Source organism: Vulpes vulpes, chromosome 15, assembly GCF_048418805.1.
Source record: "Vulpes vulpes isolate BD-2025 chromosome 15, VulVul3, whole genome shotgun sequence".
NCBI classification, from domain to species: Eukaryota; Metazoa; Chordata; class Mammalia; order Carnivora; family Canidae; genus Vulpes; species Vulpes vulpes.
Window position 1 is genome coordinate 38350936 of NC_132794.1, and position 14778 is coordinate 38365713.

Below are 14778 nucleotides of genomic sequence, written 5' to 3' on the forward strand. Positions count from 1 at the left end.
GTAAACATAAGGTCAAGGAAAAAGTGTTTAAAGCTGACATGATATTTTTGCACATTGACAAGAAACAGGGAAAATTTGATCATCCTAAAGAGTTGGGAGAGTTTGGGGAACTATAGCCATGGGTAGGCAAAGAGGGTTGAAATGAAGTGCAATAGAGGAGAAGTTAGCCGCGATAGCTTACAGTTACAGGATAGTAGGCGGGATGTGTGGCACATGTGTAAGTGGTCCGTGTAGTCATAGTTTGCGAAGTCTTTTTGGTTGCAAATCAGTTTTCCTAGAGAAATAGGAAGTAAGGTAATCATCTGTGAGAGAGTTTGGTGTTGTGGAACAGATCTAAGGAGAGAGGGGAAATTTTAAAATTCTAATGAAAAGCTATTGGAGAATTAATAGACAAGGGAAACTTATATTTAAAAGTCCTGAATTTCAAGCCTTGCTAGGTTGGTTTTTTTGTAGCCGTATTCATTTGCAAAGGCAGAGCTGAATTGAGCCACATTGGAAGTTTTCCCAGGGGAGCATTCAAAGCCAAAAAGGGACAAATGGCTCTCTGCTCCTCCCCATTCGGCAGACATCTGGTGCAGCGCCAGCTCCGTCCGGAGACACGATGGTGAAGATTGGAGTAAACGGATTTGGCCGTATTGGGCGCCTGGTCACCAGGGCTCCTTTTAATTCTGGCCAAGTGGATATTGTCACCATCAATGACCCCTTCATTGACCTCAACTACATGGTGTACATGTTCCAGTATGATTCTACCCATGGCAAATTCCACGGCACAGTCAAGGCTGAGAACGGGAAACTTGTCATCAACGGGAAGTCCATCTCCATCTTCCAGGAGCCAGATCCCGCCAACATCAAATGAGGTGATGCTGGTGCTGAGTATGTTGTGGAGTCCACTGGGGTCTTCACCACCATGGAGAAGGCTGGGGCTCACTTGAAGGGTGGGGCCAAGAGGGTCATCATCTCTGCTTCTTCTGCTGATGCCCCCATGTTTGTGATGGGCATGAACCACGAGAAGTAGGACAACTCCCTCAAGATTGTCAACAATGCCTCCTGCACCACCAACTGCTTGGCTCCTCTGGCCAAAGTCATCCATGACCACTTCAGCATTGTGGAGGGCCTCATGACCACTACCCATGCCATCATTTCCACCCATAAGACCGTGGATGGCCCCTCTAGGAAACTGTGGAGTGATGGCCGAGGGGCTGCCCAGAACATCATCCCTGCTTCCACTGGTGCCACCAAGGCTGTGGGCAAGGTCATCCCGGAGCTGAACGGGAAGCTTACTGGCATGGCCTTCCATGTCCCCACCCCCAATGTGTCAGTTGTGGATCTGACCTGCCGCCTGGAGAAAGCTGCCAAATATGATGACATCAAGAAGGTGGTGAAGCAGGCATCAGAGGGCCCCCTCAAGGGCATCCTGGGCTACGCTGAGGACCAGGTTGTCTCCTGCAACTTCAACAGTGACACCCACTCTTCCACCTTCAACGCGGGGCTGGTATTGCTCTCAATGACCACTTCGTCAAGTTCATTTCCTGGTATGACAATGAATTTGGCTATAGCAACCGGGTGGTGGACCTCTTGGTCCATGTGGCCTCCAAGGAGCAAGAGCCCCCCGGACCACCAGCCCCAGCAAGAACAAGATAAAGAAAGAGGCTCTCAGCTGCTGGGGAGTCTCTGCCCCAACTTAATTCCCCAACACACTGAGAATCTTCTGACCTTCAATATTTACATCCCAGACCTCCTAAGGAAGGGGAAGGGCTTGGGGAGCCCTATCTTGTCATGTACCATCAATAAAGCATACTGTACCCCCCCCCCCAAAAAAAAGGGACAAATGGGTTAAAAGAATTTGCAAAGAAGTGGTCATAATAAGGACGTTAGGATCTAGAAAGACAAGAAAGGGGGTGAGAGCTAGTGAAAAGCTGGATAATAGATTGTAAGTTCCAATGAAGCTGAAAAATAATATGAATTGAGATATTACATAGATCTGGCTAGCAAGACAGAAGCTAAGACTTGGAGGGGAAGATGTTCAGAACTGAAATTCTGGGTGATTACAAAAAAAAAAAAAACGTGGTATATTATCATGGGAATGAATGGCTGAGATAGAAAGGGGGACAAGACAGTTTTAGGAAGAAAAACTCTGGTAACAGGCTAGAATATTGAAAGAGCCATCAGCATAGGTATTAAAACTGCTAAGAATTTGAACGCCGCCCGTGCTAAAGTGACAAGAAATGAAGTCTTGAAGAGATGACCAGAATGTGCCATTTGCGTACATTAGATTATGTCACAAGAATGATTCTTTCTCAACTCACGTTTTGTTAAAGATTTTATTTATTTGTGTGACAGAGAGAGCAGGCGAGTGCAAGCAGGGGAAGCAGCTGGGGCCTGGGAGCCTGGGGCTGCGCGGGGCGGGGCGGGGCGGGAGCCGGGGGAGCCGGGGGAGCTGGGGGAGCCGGGGGAGCCGGCGGCTGCACCCCAGGCCCACATCGGCCCCCAGCCCCGGCGCCCCTGCGTGGGCCCGGCCCTTCCGAGGTCGGCCGCAGAGGCCCAGGTGGCGCCCGAGGGGACACGGTACCGAAGTGGCCTTGACAGGGCGCAGGGGTATTAGGATAAATTTCAAACTCCTTGTCTTGGCAAATGCACCTTTTAGTGATCTGGCCCTTGCCTACTTGTCCAGTTCCTGTCCTTTCTGCCGCACTACGTCGGGCCTGGAAGGTCCTTGCCTCACGTATGTGTGACTACCCTCTTCTGCCTTGAAACTCAGTGTGGTGCAGTCGGTTCTGGAGAAACCTCCTTCCCCCTTCTCACAGGTCCCTCTATTTGAAACCCTGCAGCACTCGGATCCTGCACCACTGTCCCAGGCCCTTGGGGATTCACCTTTCTGTGCTCCCTGCCACACCCTGTAGGGCAGCACCACGTGTAATTTGTCTTTGTTTACTCCATGATTAAAAGTTACTGGTACACCAAGCAGGCAGTTAATGAACATTGCTTGAATGAATGAATGAATATGTATGCGTCTTTATTTTGGTTTTGTTTATTCTGTGGCTTTTCATGAAATGCAGATTTTTTAAAAGTCTGTTTTCCTTTTTAAAAAACCAGCACGGGTTGTTGTACCAAATGTTTTCTTTTATTCCTCAGCATGTCCAGCTCTCTGAGCAACCATTTCTCCTTTTGTAGAGCTTAATCTGTCTTTGAATAATTAGTATTTAAACCATTAAAGTCCTGCTCTTGACAAATTACCATGATAATAATAAAACCACAAAAAAAGTCTTTTTTTTTCTGTGCCTTAATAAAACACAATTAAAATTTAATAAAAGCTCTGTATTTCCATTTATCCAATTCTGCACATCCGGAGAGAGGTAACCGAGGTGTTACAACAGGACCAATTAAATAGCCAGTTGTGGTTAAACTCTAATTCACAGAAAGGTGAGTGTAATTCTGCACTTAACATTCCAGCTCATGGCTATTTTTGAGCAGAACATCCGTTTTTTGTTTGTTTTTTTTTTTTTTTTCAGTCCTGTCCACATCTCAGTATGTTGCAGAGCTAAGAGGTCTCAGTTTATTATATTTGTTGATATTATGATATTTCTAGAATGTTTCCTTCGTCATCCATTTTCTTCCAACAGATTAATGTCTAAATACCATCATTTTAACATGCATTTCCCTTTACATCACTTACCACCACTGTCCTCACAGAGAAGAAAAGGAGAAAATCAGAAATGGAATATATACTTTTAAATGACTAGAGGTCATTTTAAAAGTACAAGCAGCAGCAGCAGCAGCAACATTTTCCAAATATTGAAAATATCCATGAAGGATTCTTGCAGAAGTATACACTTTCCCTTTCCTAAGATTTGAAAAATATATTTTGAAACACGAGTGAAAATGGAATTAACCTATGCTACCTGCCTTTTGGCACCCCGCGAGAATGACCCCGGCCCTCTCACTTCGTTTTGCTGGGGACACCGTGCGCGACCGTGTCACGGGCCCAACACGCGTCCAGCGCGCTAAGAGTCGCCCCTGGGCACGCGCTCGCATGGGTCCGGACGCTGGCGCCGCGCACACCTGGCCGCGGAGCTCCAGAGACCCCGCGGGAGGCCGGAGGAGGCCCGGAGAGGCTGTGAGATTCCTTCCCTCCCGCATCACCATCAGCCGGTGGCTCGGAGAGGGCCAAGTGCCGCAGGTACCTGCTCTGGGGTTTGCTTCCATCAAGTCCTGGACAGACCTCACCGTTGCTTAATAAGATACTTAAAGTCTCAACATGAAAGATACACTTCATATTTCAGGGATCCCTGGGTGGCGCATTGGTTTAGCGCCTGCCTTTGGCCCAGGGCGCGATCCTGGAGTTCCGGGATCAAATCCCACGTCGGGCTCCCGGTGCATGGAGCCTGCTTCTCCCTCTGCCTGTGTCTCTGCCTCTCTCTCTCTCTCTCACTGTGTGCCTATCATAAATAAATAAAAATTAAAAAAAAATTATAAAGGTACACTTCATATTTCAAAGCCGACAAATCACGGGTATAGCTTTCAGTGGAGGCATCTGTCCGGCAAACCCAGGAAAGCTCGTAGAAACCTGAGAGTAGGGGATCCTGGGCGGCTCAGCGGCTTGGCGCCTGCCTGCGGCCCAGGGCGCGGACCTGAGTCCCGGGATCGAGTCCCACGTGGGGCTCCCGGGACGGAGCCTGCTTGTCCCTCCTGCTATGTCTCTGTGTCTATCATAAATAAATAAATAAATAAATCTTAAAAAAAAACAACTAAGAGTAGTTGTTGATTCCTTTTTTAAGTAAGACTGTTTGTGGTCAGGAGAAACAAAACTGGTGTTTTCAAAAGGTAATCTTCATAGAATCATAGTGATATCAACAGAGTGGATGTTTTTTTGTTTTTGTTCTTTTCATTTGAGGGTCAGACATATTTGAAGTGTTCTGTATTTAAACCTCACACTTTCTTTTTTTCTTCTGTGGTATTGCCACCAATGTTCTTATTTCTTAAAAAGACTGGAGCTCACAATGTTTTTAAAAAGTAACTACAGGGCCTGGAACATGTGTTTTGTTTTAATTTTTTACCTTTGATAATGCTATAAGTTTTATTTCTTATGATTGCTGATATTGTTGATAGATTAATACATTGGAAGAAAATTATGGATTATTTAGAAACTAATGAAAACATTGCCATGGCTTTAATGGCCAGTAAAGTAATTAAAACTGTTTTACTTGCTTTCATGGTTTTTTTTTTTTTAATGTGCCACTGAAACTTTTAATGTTAATTCCAGAGAAAGGAAAATATTATGACATGCATTTTATTGCCTTTCCATCTGACTAAAATTAGTTAGAACTGGTTTAACTATACCATCTAAATAATACCAGCTTGAATCTCTCTCAGGCATTTGTATTAAGTTCTGAGCGTCGTTTTTTTATTTACATATACTGAAATTTCACTTTGGCTGTGTTTACATGTATACCTGTCTAATATTTTAACTACATTAGCTGCATTCCTAAGGTTCATTTGAAATGGTTTAACTAATATTCTTTTAGACTCAGGATTCCTGTTTGGGAGGGAGCTGGAAAGGTAATAGAAACACCTGCATTTTCAGGATCATTTGAATGGACACTTCCATACTGAAATAATCTATATTTCCTTTACCATTTGCCTCTAAATTGTCATTATACACCTTTTTGACATTTTCCAATACAACAATTTCAAGATGAGACAGATTTCTTTGCTTGCATTTTGTAGGAGTTAGGCAACTTGAAATTTTCCAACTGGCTATTTTTTACTGCAATCTGGTTGTTCTCAATCTTGGCTGGGAGCTCTGAAAGCAAACTGAAACCCAGGCCTCACCCCACACCAAATGAATCAGAACATCTGTGGGCAGGGACAAAGGAGAGGCAAGGCAAGGAGGGTTTAATGTGTCATGAGCTAGAGAACCACAGCTATATAACCTCTGCAGTATTTTCTTGGAAGTCACAGTTTGTACCTGCAGGTTTGTATGAATAGTTCCTGATAACTATTTTAGTTTTCAGGAAGAGAACTAAGCCATCTCTACCACAGAGCAATGTGAACAAAACAATCATGTGCAAAATATAATAACCACAACAAACTGGGTTATTTTGTTAAAAAGGAAAAGATGTCAAAAAATAAAATAAAAAAATAAAAATAAAAAGGAAAAGATGTCAAGCGAACATATTATGCCCAAGTGTCCTTTTGCAAGTTCATTGTTCTAATCTACAGGGTTTAAGAAATATCTGTAATTCTACTGAATGTATGTCTGTAGGGACTGTACTCTGTAGCTGGGGAGAAAAGACTATATTTACCACTGTTGGTGCCCTGATCAGGTCTCCTCCATAGTTCTCCCTGGTTCTGCACTACCTTGCTGGTAATGCTTCACACCTGGGGTAGACATTCTTCTGAGGACAGTCTGTGAACTTCCTGGTTGTGCTTGAGATTTTACACCACCGCCGTGCCCCCACCCTGCCTTCCACAGCCCATAGCCAAAGATTGACTAGTGCAACATACACAAGTCCAGCCCCATAAACATTAATTAGAACAATCTCGGGGGAGCAATTTACACTCCAGAACTCTCCATGAGATCAAGCTGAGGCTCAACTTCACCTGCTCATACCCTTACTTACCTTCTTCCCTTCCTGTCCTGCCTGCTTGCAACCATAATCACTTGCAGAGGAATCGGTCTCAGGCTTGTCTTCTAGCAAGCCAAACCAAAACTATAAGAGTATCTCACATAAACGATGTGGAACACATAGAGAACACAGTAGTGATACTGTTAATGAGTGCTGGTGTAAAGCGAGTACCTTCATTGTACCAAGCACTATGCAAACAAGTTTAATCAATTATTCTAATATTTACAATAAGCTATTATTATCAGTCCCCCCAATTTGTAGATCGAGAATCAGAAGTTTTGAGTGGGCTAGTGACTTCCCCAAGGCTCCCAGCTAGCCAAGGGACCCAAATAAGCCTACAGTTTTAACTTCTCTATAAATTCAGTGCTTAAATACTAATCAATAGATTCATATAGCATAGAGATCAATGAAAACCCTAAGTATAAAGAGCAGAGGTTGGGATCAAACAGACCTACACTTTTGCCATGGACCAGACAGTTATTAGTTGTGCTGATTAGCAAAGTTACTTAGGTCTATGACTGCAATTATCTCTGCCTTGTCAGATTTTCAAAAATTCCATGAGGCTCTTATTTAAAGCTCTTAGCATAGGAGTTACTGAGAATTAAAAATAATAATAATAATAATTACAAAATTCCCTCTGTCGAAGTCACAGAGTAACTTAACATTTCAGTTACGTGGCCAAAGTAGTTAGTAGTTAGATGTATAATGTTTCTTGGGGAACCAAAGTTTCTAATTGAGAGATTTGGTTAACTCATTAATATTCTGAAGGGGATATAAATATATTTTACACACATACACACCCCAATATGGTTATGGCTAGAATTACAAAAAAAATTTTTTACATTTTTTATTGGAGTCCTATTTGCCAACATATAGTATAACACCCAGTGCTCATCCCATCAAGTGTCCCCATCAGTGCCCATCACCCAGTCACCCCAAACCCCTGCCTACCTCCCCTTCCACAACCCTTTGTTCATTTCTCAGTTAGGTGTCTCTCATGGTTTGTCTCCCTCCCTAATTTTTCCCACTCAGTTCCCTTCTTTTCCCCTATAATCCCTTTCACTATTTCTTATATTCCCCATATGAGTGAAACCATATGATGACTGCCCTTCTCCGATTGACTTATTTCATTCAGAATACCCTCCAGTTCCATCCATGTTGAAGCAAATGGTGGGTATTCGTCCTTTCTGATGGCTGAGTAATATTCCATTGTATATATAGACCACATCTTCTCTATCCATTCATCTGTCGATGGACACCAAGGCTCCTCCCACAGTTTGGCTAATGCGGACATTGCTGCTATAAACATTGGGGTGCAGATGTCCCTGGCATTTCACTGCATCTGTATCTTTGGGGTAAATCCCCAGCAGTGCAATTGCTGGGTCGTAGGGCAGCTCTAGTTTTAATTTCTTGAGGAACTCCATACTGTTTTCGAGAGTGGCTGTACTAGAATTACATATATTAATGGGTACTTAGTTCACACAGGTCCTGGGACAGAGCAAGCACTAAAGGATATAATTTCCTTTGCTAAAAATAGCTTTATTCATACAGACATAAATGATTACAAAAATTAAGTGGAATAAATAAGTCTTTTATACAGAAGAATTGCAATGAAGTTACACAGATACTCTTCCCCCAAGGAGTTTTCACCCATTAAATGTTGGATGAACTTAAGGACTTGCTTCCAAAGAATACAGTACAAGAAGAAGGGGGAAGTAGCTTTATAGTGGAGAAAACTGTCAAACGCTCACCAGTGTACGGACAGCAGAGAAACCTTGCAAACTCTATGTCAAGCCACATGATTAAGGTTAACATTATCAGTGATAATGTATGTTCAGAGTCTATGCCCTTGATGTGATAAGAATAGTACATCTGCAGTTTTAAAAAAAAAAATCATAACCTTAGCCTAATCATGAGAGAAACATTAAAATACATGAACAGTGTTCAGAAAAACAGCCTCGGTCTTTAAAAACAAAGTCTGAGAGTCACAATCCAGAAAAATCTAAGGAGACATGACAACTAAGTGTAATGTGGTCTCCTAGATGGGATATCAGAAAAGAAAAGGGAAATGATGTAAACATCAAGGAAATCTTAAGAAAATGGACTTTAGTTAATAATAAGTATCAACCTCAGATCATTAATTCTAACACAGGGACTACACTAAGATGTAGTGTAGTTCCTCACAGGGAAAATGGCCTGTGGGGCAGATAGAAACTATCTGTGTAACTTTTCTGCAAATCTAAAACCTACTCGAAAATAAAAGGTTTATTTCTTTAAATGAAAGACTTCATGGAAGAGATGTTAAATGTGGGTAGAATTCTCAAAAAGGAAGTCCCTGGCAACCATGAGAATGTAAAAAGCACTCAACGTCATACACACAACGTAACATTCAGCCTTAAAAAAAAAAGAGAGAGAGAAACTTTAACACACAGTATAACATGGAAAAAGCTTAAACATATGCTTGGTGAAGTCAGCCAGTCAAAAATATTGTTCCTAGAGTAATTAAATTCATTGAGACAGAAAGTCGAATAGTTGTTGACAGGAGAGGAGGGATGGCAAAAGGAGAGTTCCTGTTTAATCGTTAACAGTTTCAGCTGCGGAAGATGTTAAGTCCTGGAAATAGATGGTGATCGTCCCACAACAATGTGAATGCATTTACCACCACAGAACTGTACATGTAAAAATGGTTAAAATGCTAAGTTTTATGTTATATATGTTCTTGGTATTTGTTTGTTTTGCTTGTTTTTTAAACAGGTTCCTCTTCCAGTGTGGAGCCCAGCATGGGGCTTGAACTTACAACCCTGAGATCAAGACCTGAGCTTAGACCAAGAGACAGATGCTTAATCGACTGAGCCACCTGGATGCCACATATATGTTTTAACACAATAAAATAGGTGCCTAATGTCAAAATCAATTCATACATATGTAGCATTGCGAGTTCTTTGAAAGGAGGTATCATAAATTTTTATTCATTTTATTATTAAAGATCTCTTAGTGCCTATAGTGGCACCTGAAATGTATCAGGCATATCAGGACAAAAACATCAGGACGTGATACTTGAGATTTAATTAAATATGAGGGGAAGGTGTGATTTCACAGAAAAATTCAGAATTTAATGATATTACCACAATTACTTTATTTTACTACCACAACTTGTAACCATTATAATGGAGATGGTGGTTTCACACCTCGGGAAGAGTGGAGTTTTAATAGGGGTGTGTACTTTTCTTTAAACGTTTATCGATGAAGATTAAAAGAGGCTCTTTTAAAAGTTGACCTCAAAAATTCTTAAAAGAGAAAATGTTGTTTCAGAGAAAATGTTGTTTCAGAGATTTAGAATTTATACACTTAACATAAATGTTAACTTAAGCCAAGGCAATTCAACTTTTTGAGTAAATTTGAAATTCTTACATGCCCTGTTACTAAATATTATTTTGAAGCGTGCATTATCGCTTGTAAAAATCCACAAGTTACATTTTAAAAACTTTTTGGACTGTGTTTGGCCTCTAGGCCTAGATCCTCATTCTCTCTCTCTCTCTCTTTTTTTTCTTTTTTTTTTTTTAAGATTTGTCTATTTATTCATGAGAGACACAGAGAGAAAGAGAGGCAGCAACACAGGCAGAGGGAGAAGCAGGCTCCATGCAGGGAGCCTGACGTGGGACTTGATCCTGGGTCTCCAGGATCATGCCCTGGGCTGAAGGCAGCACTAAACCACTGAGCCACCCGGGCTGCCCCTCATTCTCTATTTGGGCTGCAATATCCTTGGAAGAAGCCTCTAACACCCACTGTGTCTGTGCTTTCACTGAACTAAAATTCACACTGGACGATATATATCTTTTCTACTGGAGCTCTCTGCATTTTTCCAGAGCTCTCTGATTTTTTCCAAAAATCAGAATCATTGATTGGGATACAATCACACATAATTGTTCTCCTTTCGTGTGAAGTTGAAAGTATGCTTTTACAGGCGATATCTCCAAATGTCAGATATTTAAAGCACATTTAGAATTGTTAGTAGTACGGCAAACTGACCTGCAGCTTGAGGGTAGCATTTGGCTGGCTAGTATTGAGAATGAATAGATAATGTTGGCAGTAGATACAGTAGATAACCTCAAGTGTTTTGTATTAAATTTTGAAATTTCTTTTAAAATACCTAATGTAATACTTTTCACTGACAATACCTTTAACTGACAAAGTACCATGGGCTAGGCATTATGCTACTCTTTAAAAGTATTATCTGGGGGCGCCCAGGTGGCTCAGTTGGTCAAGCGTCTGCCTTCTTCTGCTCAGCTTTTGGTCCCTGGTCCTATGATGGAGCCCCACAGGGGGCTCCCTGCTCAGCGGGGAACCTGCTGCTCCCTCTCCCTCTGCCCCTCCCCCAGTCCATGCTCTCTCTTTCTCTCTCTCTCTCTAGCTCTGCACTCTTTCTTAAATAAATAAAATTTTTAAAAAATACGTGAATTAAAAAATAAAATAAGAGTATTATCTGGTTTAATCTCAAAATAGCCATATCAATAAAGACTATTATGCCAGTTATATGAGGAAACTGAGGGTTTAATGATTAAATATCTACCTAAAGATTCATGCAACCAGCTAGTCAAGAAGCTTGGTTCTATTCCAGGCACTGTGTACTTTCCTAACTCTAAGGACGACACTAAACATGAAAGAGGAGTCTCAGGGTCCTTCTTTAATTTAGGTATATAGTCAACAGTTGAAGTCATTATTTGACATTTTTTAAGTTCTAGACATTTCCACTATAACATCTATAGTTTACTTCTCAATTGAAACTAAAGGCTGAGATTTGTTTAATGCTAAAGGACCATAACAGCTTAATATTAAAGTTTCATTTCATTTTTTAAAACCATATCTTATCCCTAACTGTGTCCCACTTTTTCCCTAATGAAAAGTCATCCATAAAAATCCTGCAAAGGACAAATGAAAGAGTTGTGCCAGGTGCCAGATGGCTTTGGTGGAAGAATTTGTTCCTATACAGGATCACCCTGAAGATGGTATAATGTCACAGGATCATTCTCTGCCACCTCCCGTTTTCTCCTTTCTTCTTCCTTCCCCCCATCCCCACATTGATAGGTTCTTTGTCTCTTTTTTCATCTTTTTTTCTCTTATTTTAACTCTTTCCTTCTTTTGTTTCTTTTTCCCCATAAACTACCTTTAAGTCTGATTGGCTAGTCCTGTCCCCTAGAGGGAAAGGAAATCAGCCCTGGAGCCTGAAGAAGGAAGATTTAGAACGAAGCATTTGAAGATCCACCTTTCCACTTACCCTTAACCCTTTTGTGTAAGCTACGTCTTTAAAATATTCTTTTGGCTCTGAGGTTAAAACAAGTATAAAAATCCATTTCAGTCCTTTCTCACCTCATTCCCTACATTTTCCTGCCAAAAATTTGGATATATGGCAATAGCCCCTGTGTTTGCTGTGGGATCAAATTCACATTATTTTCCCCATTTTAATAATCATTAAATAATAGTTATCAGTTTTGTTTCTATTTACCAGCTGATGACAATGTCAGCTACTATGAAGCCATTAGACAAGACCGTTTTACTCAAAATAAAATAAAGCCTAAGTGAAGTGTTTTACTCATGACTCTGGCTCAGGCTAGAGGTTGTCTTTCTGCTTTAAAACTTTTTCTAATTGTTTTATTCTGATATTTTGTATTTCACATATGGTGGTTGTTACGTTTGAAGTCGCATGAAAGAAAAAGTAAATTAATGGAGCAACCTACCACTGTAGAATATTAGAGGCTCTGATGGGACATTGAGGAAATAATCAAATATTGGAAAAATGTCTAACTGCGTCTATTTAGGACGTCTTTATGCATGTCCGCTCAGAAGGATAGAGACCTTTATGCAGACACAGTGCATTCCAGGTGAAGCAGCTACCTGCCCGCCCAGGACTCACCTGGGGGCGCGCAGCCTAGCGGCTCCCTCCCAGGGCGACTGGGCATACGACCTTCTCCCTATACTCCGCAGGCTTCGCCTCCCACCCGAAGCCCAGCTGCTGAAGGTCACCTTTCCCTAAGGTCACGGTCCCGCTCCTGAGCCGCCCCTGTCGCCCAGGCAGCCAAGGCCCGGCCTCCTGACCCGGGCGGGGCCCCTCAGCCACCCAGCTCCAAGCTCACCTGCGGGCTGGCGGGCAACCTGGCCTCGCCCCCCGCGGTCCTGCTCCGGGCAGGTGCCCTGGGCTGCGCGGGTCTGCACCGGCTGGCGCCTTCCTCGCAGTCCCCGGGGGCCGCCCTGGGAGCGCCCCGTGGTAAATACCCTGTGCGCTCCACACCTTTTCAGAGTCAGTTTGCTGGGAAACAAACAATTTCCTCATGTTTCCATTCCTTCATAGTTAAGATAGTGTGAGTAAATTTTTTTTTAAGTGTTAGGGATCTTAAAATTCAATTACTCTTAGTCACAATCACCTCTGTGGCCTTGGCATCATTCAAGGTAATTAAAGGGACATTTCCATAACCCACAAAAAATCAATCATCGAGTTTTGAAAAAATCATGCACACACAGAAACAATTTTACCCATGAAGATAATAATTCCATGAAAATAAAATCTGGAAATGGGTAAAATGGGGGGGGAGGGGGAGAGAAAGCTACAGTGAATATACAGTTCAAAATTAAATGCTTCAATTGAAAGTTATTTTTTGCCAATAGAAATTGGAACTACATTATATCTCCACGAGGAGAAAGTGGAGAGAGCTGAACACCAAAAACAAGTGAAGAGTCCGATAGCAGGAGTTCTCTGCGGTACTGTCCTCGACCTTCGACCTCGCTCCAGGTAGGCAGATTCTTTGACACCCCTGTGCCTCCAGCACGCAGCAACTGTTCCTAAATAGCTGCAATTTGCTACAACACAGAACATAAATTTCTCTTCAAAAAACATTCCAGGGATCCCTGGGTGGCGCAGCGGTTTAGCGCTTGCCTTTGGCCCAGGGCCTGATCCTGGAGACCCGGGATCAAATCCCACATCAGGCTCCCCGTGCATGGAGCCTGCTTCTCCCTCTGCCTGTGTCTCTGCCTCTCTCTCTCTCTCTCTCTGTGACCATCATAAATAATAATAATAAAAAAAAATATTCCAGAGGACTCGTGGGTAACTTGCTCTTAGGAACCAACACCATGGCATCTGGCTGCAAGATTGGCCTGTCCATCCTTAACAGCGATTTGGACAATTTAGGGGCTGAGTGCCTCCGGATCCTGGACTCTGGGGCCGATTACTTGCACTTGGATGTAACGGACGGGCATTTTGTTCCCAACATCACCTTTGGGCACCCTGTGGCAGAAAGCCTCTGAAAGTAGCTAGGCCAGGACCCTTTCTTTGATAATGCACGTGATGATATCCAGACCAGAACAGCAGGTAAAACCAATGGCTGTAGCAGGAGTCAATGGATACACCTTTCATCTTGAGGCAACGAAAACCCAGGGGCTTTGATTAAAGACATTCCGGAGAATGGGATGAAGCTTGGCCTTGCCATCAAACCAGGAACTACAGTTGATTATTTGGCACCGTGGGCTAATCAGATAGATATGGCCTTGGTTATGACAGTGGAACCTGGGTTTGGAGGGCAAAAATTCATGGAAGATATGATGCTGAGGGTTAATTGGTTGAGAATGCAACTCCCATCTTTGGACATAGAAGTCGATGGTGGAGTAGGTCCTGACACTATCCATAAGTGTGCAGAGGCAGGAGCTAACATGATTGTGTCTGGCAGTGCCATCATAAGGAGTGATGACCCCAGATCTGTGATCAACCTGTTAAGAAATGTTTGCTCAGAAACATTCTCTTGATCGATGAAACCACAAGGAGTCCAGTGTTTATGCTTATGAAATCTTTTTACTGGAAGATAAGAATATTGACTACCAAACCCTATCATGGTTGAAGGAGTGCTATTTTCCTGAGCAGCTGCTCATTCCAGTGACTAAAATCTATTCTGCAGAATGTTCCAACAGGTTCGAAATTGGTATATATGACTACATTTTTAGCTATGGAATTTAAAGATTAGTGTGGTAAAATACAATTTTTACTGGGAGACTTGATTTTTATAAAGTAAAAATACACCTATATTAAGGTTATAAACAGAAATGTGTCTTAATGCCTAATGAAGGCATACTAGCTACTAACGAAAAAATGTTTTCTTCTGCATTTTAA

General features: G+C 42.2%; 2 pseudogenes; both read left to right on the forward strand.

Annotated features, from left to right (window-relative positions):
* Window positions 1-601: 601 nt before the first annotated feature.
* On the forward strand, window positions 602-1641 carry LOC112910194 (glyceraldehyde-3-phosphate dehydrogenase-like; annotated as a pseudogene).
* A 12107-nt stretch (window positions 1642-13748) lies between these two features.
* On the forward strand, window positions 13749-14417 carry LOC112910189 (ribulose-phosphate 3-epimerase-like; annotated as a pseudogene).
* Window positions 14418-14778: the final 361 nt, after the last annotated feature.